At 37.7% G+C, this 4,913-nt stretch overlaps 1 pseudogene; it reads left to right on the top strand.

Annotated features, from left to right (window-relative positions):
* The first annotated feature begins 310 nt into the window (after window positions 1–310).
* On the top strand, window positions 311–1,263 carry LOC114088084 (mitochondrial ornithine transporter 1 pseudogene; annotated as a pseudogene).
* The last annotated feature ends 3,650 nt before the right edge of the window (window positions 1,264–4,913 follow it).

The raw sequence follows: 4,913 nt of genomic DNA, 5'->3' as shown, positions 1-4,913 counted from the left end.
GGAAAGTCACAAAATTCTAATAAAGCAAATCAGAGAACTAAATAAATAGATAATCTATATTCATGGATTAGAAGACTCTATATTACCAAATGTAAATTTTTCCTAACTGGATATATTGATTCAAATGCAATCCCAATCAAAATACCAGAAAGTTATTTTGTGAATATTGTCAAACTGATTACAAGTTTATAAAGACAGGAGCCAAGAGGGTGGTGAAGCTCAAGCAGCACGCAGCCTCAACAGCATGGCGGGATACACAGTGCCCATCATAAGCTCCTAGGAGTCACCTTCTATGTATCCCAGCAGCACCATGAAATCCAATCCTGCCATCCAAGCTGCCATTGACCTCACAGATGTGTACTGACAGGGCAGCCCTTTGACACAATGAAGGTGAAGATACAACGTTCCCTGTCTTGTACCGAGGCCTCACAGATTGCTGCCTGAAGACCTACTCACAGGTGGGTTTCTGTGGCTTCTACAAGGGCACCAGGTGGGCTCTGATGGCAAACATCGTGGAGAATTCGGTGCTCTTTGCCCTAAGGCTTCTGCCAGCAGATGGTAGGGGGAACAATTGGGTTGGACAAACAGGCAAAGTTGAGTGATTTGCAGAAGGTACTCACAGGGTCCTTCACCTTTGCCTAGCTGGTGCTCTGCCCCACAGAGCTCATGAAGGGCCCTCTGCAGACCACGTATGAAATGGAGACGTCAGGAAAGATAGCCAAGAGCCAGAATACAGTTTGGTCTTTTGTTAAGACTATCCTTAGATATCCTTATCCTTGGGCTTCTACCATGTACTCTCCAAGTGCTTTGCTTTGAAAAGTACAAGGCTGTTTCTTCTTTGTTGGCTATGAACTGAGCCCAACCTTTTTATGCATCAGGGAGATCAAAAGATGAACTAGGCCCTCTGTCTTTGTTAAATGGTGAAATTTGCCTGTGGCTTGCTATATACCCTGTGGATTGGGTTAAATCCAGAATTCAAGTTCTTTCCATGTCTGGAAAACAGGATTTATTGGAACCTTTCTAGGTGTTGTGAATAATGAAGGAATAACAGCCTTATATTCTGGACTGAAACCTACTATGATTCCTCCATTCCCTGCCAACGGGGCACTATTTTTGGGCTATGAATACAGCAGGGAGTTGATGAGGAGCCAGTTGGAAGAAATTGAAGTGTCTTGGTGGGCCTGGATCCAGCCCAGGCATTTTAGGACTATTGTTCATCTCATGGCTTCACAGAGTATGAGAACAATGTGGAATGCTTTTTAATTCTTGGGAATTTTGCCTTTGTCTTCACTTGTTCTACCCTAAGTCTTAAGCTTTATAAAAGGACATCTATTTTACATCATATAATTTCTGCCCACATTGTATTGCTCTTACCCTTGATAGAATATGCTGGATGGCTGATGGCCCTGTGCACCTAACTTGAAAGGCTGAGTATAGTTTCACTAGGGCATTATTTCTGCATAAATCTGCAAGTATACATGCATTTTGGATAGTATACATGCATTTTGGATGTTGAGGGAAACATAATTTGGTTTCATGCTTAATGAAAAAGTTGGAAAATTCTGCATGTGGATATACAGTTTTCAAAGCACCATTTATTGAATAGACTGTTCTTTTCCCATGTGTGTTTTTGGCATCTCTGTCAAGAATCAATTGGCTGTATGATGGCACATGCCTGTAATCTCAGAGTTAGGGAGGCTGAGCCTGGAGAATCATAAAATTGAGCTCAGCAGTTTAGCAAGACCCTGTCTCAAAACAAAAAATAAAAAGGACTAAGGATGTAGTTCAATGTTAACACTCCCCTGGGAGTTCAATCCCCAGTGCAAAAAGAAAAAAATAAAAGAAAAAGAAAGAAAAGAAAAAAGAAAGATTCAGTTAGCTGTAGATACTTGGTTTTATTTCTGTAATCTCTGTTCTTTTCCATTGTTCTGTGTATTTTTATGCCAATACCATGCTGTTTTGATTATTATGACTTTGTAGTATATCTTGAAGTCAGGTATTGTCTGAAGCCTCCAGCCTTTTCCTTTTTGTTGAACATTGTTTTGGCTATTTGGAGTATTTTTGCTTCATTATGAATTTTGGGATTATCTAATTCTGTGAGAAATGTTATTGGTATTTTGATGGTGCTTGCATTGAACTTGTAAATTGCTTCAGATAATATGAATGTTTTAATATTATTAATTCTTCCAATCTATGAACATGAGAAATTTTTCTTTCTGTGTTTTTTTCAATTTTATTTATTAGTGTTTTAAAATTTGTTTTTGTAGAGGTATTTTATTTCCTTAGTTAAGTTTAATCTAGTTGTTTTTGTTTTGTTTTGTTTTACTGGCTATTGTGAAAGGGATTTCTCATGTTTTCCTTCTCTGCAAATTCATTATTGGTCTATAGAAAGCTATTGATTTTTGTATATTGATTTTGTATCCTCTACTTTTCTGAATTTATCAGTTCTAATAATCTTTTGGTGGAGTCTTTAGTTTTTATATGTTTATTTTTATAACTTATATAAACAGGGATAATTTTACTTCCTTGCTTTCTATTTGTATGCCTCATTTCTAACCCTTGCCTAATTGCTGTAGCAGCTAAAACTTCATATTATATTGAATAACAGCATTAAGAGTTGACACACTCTAGTTCCTAAACTTAGACAAAATGCTTTACATTTTCCCCATTCAGAATGATGTCAGTGTGTCATATTTTATTATGTTGAAGTATGATCATTCTTTGCCTGATTCATGCTTTTATCATAAAAGGTTGTTGAATTTATAGAGATCGTCATATGATTTTTATCCTCCAATCTGTTCACATGATGCTTTACATTTGTTGATTTGCATATGTTAAACCATTCTTGTATCCCTGGAATGAAACCATCTTGATCATAGTGTATGATCTTTTTGTTGTACTTTTGAATTTGATTTGCTAGTATTTTGTCAAGAATTTTTGCATTCATGTTTATTAGTGGTTAATTTTCTTCTTTTGCTGTGTCCTTGTAGGTTTTGAAAACAGTGTAATGCTGGCATCAGAATGAATTTTGAAGGGTTCCCTCCATTTCAATTTTATAGAGTAGCTGGAGAAGAATTAACATTAGTCCTTTAAAAGTTTAAGAAAACTCAGCAGTAAAGCCATCAGGTGCTGGGCTTCTCTTTGTTGGGACACTTTTTGTTCTTATTCAATCTCATCCCTTGTTGTTGTTCTACTCAGTTTTTTCTGTCCTGTTGTTCAATTTAGTAGGTTATGTGTGTCCAAAAATTTTTTTACTTCTAGATTTTCCAATTTGTTAGCATATAGAATTTGATAGTTATCCCATAGTTTCTGTTGGATATGTCTCCCTTTTAGTCTCTGATTTTCTTTATTTGTCTCTTCCCTCCTTTTATTCTGGTTAGTCTAGTTATAAATTGGTCAATTTTTTAAAAAATAATTTATGAGAAGTCAGATGTAAAGTGGTTTTATCCTTTGATTTCAGGATTTTATTTTTATCTTTGATTTTCCATAGTTTAAAATAATATGCTTGGGTGTGGTCTTTTTGTTTATTTTGATCTTGGTGTTTATTCTTCTAGTCTGCTTGGTGTTCTCTGAGCTTCCTGGATCTCTGGTTTATTGTCTGATATTAATTTGTGAAAATTTTGGTCATTATTTTTTCATGCATTTGTTTAATTGCTCTCTTCTTGCTCTTTGTCCTGGAATTCCCATTATATATATGTTACGCCATTCTTAGCTGTCCCACCATCCTTTAATATCCCGCCTTTTTTGTTTTCCCTCAGTCTTTGTTCTCTTCCTTTAAGCACAGTTTCTATTTAGATATCCTCAAGCTTAGAGATTCTTTTCTTGGCTATCTGCATTCTTCCAATAAGTACGTCAGAGCTTTTCTTGTTCTTCTCAGGATTTTCATCTCTTCACTCACATTATACATCTATTTTAGCATCCTGTCTACTTTATCCATTAGGACCCTTAGAGTCTCAATAAGTTTTCTTAAATTCCCAGTCTGATAATTCTAGCTGTCATGTGTAGTTACTCCGACTCTTCAATTGTGTCTGTCTTTTGGTCTGCTTTGTAATGAACTGTTATAAATGGCCTTTATTAATGTGGTGATAAACTTGGGGGAGGACAGGCATTATATACTCCTATGATTAGGGTTCAGGCTTTTCATGAGCCTAAACTTCTGTATTGTGAATTCACCAGTGTTTCTCAGTTTTCTTCTTCCCTCCCTCCCTCTTTCCCTCCCTCCCTCCCACCCTTCCTTCCTTCCTTCCTTCTTTCCTTTCTTCCTTCCTTCCTTTTTCCTGTTCCAATAGGTGGAAAAGAATGACCAGAAGGGCTGGAATTGGATATTTTCATTTCCCTGGGCCAGTTAGGCCCTCATACTGTTGGAATAACTTTCAGTCACAGCTAGCAGCCACAAGCAGCTCTGAAGTGCTTGAAATATCCACCTTCCTTCAGGCCTGACAGGAGTGCCTGCAGGATGGGGTGCAACCACATCCTCAGCACTTGTCTTTAGCATTGCCAAACTGCCTGGCCAGGAAACTGAGAGTAAGGGGCTTCAGGGCATGAAATCCCTGACTCAGTAAGGGCCAACGAGACCCTTCCAGATTGCTTTCTTCCATGACAGCAATATTTAGAGTTTATTCACAGTGTGGTTACAGTAGGCAGAAGATGATTGGCTTATGGATATTGTCTTGCTTATGTATGATTGACAGGCACGCCCCACTCAAACCCTATAACAGTTGTGTGCATTCCAAAAATAAACTGAGCTACTGGACGAAGACCTGAGGTGGGTCTCCAGCTCCCGGAGTATGTGCATTGATTCTGTGTCTCTATCCGCCACGACAAGGTAGCTGAGTGACCATCGACCACAAAGGGACTAGGAACACATTCACTCATACTATGCCATTAGGTTAGACTCTAGTTAGCTACTTTTC

This window comes from Marmota flaviventris, chromosome 2, assembly GCF_047511675.1.
Source record: "Marmota flaviventris isolate mMarFla1 chromosome 2, mMarFla1.hap1, whole genome shotgun sequence".
Taxonomy (NCBI): Eukaryota; Metazoa; Chordata; class Mammalia; order Rodentia; family Sciuridae; genus Marmota; species Marmota flaviventris.
This window is presented reverse-complemented; position numbering and strand designations above follow the sequence as displayed.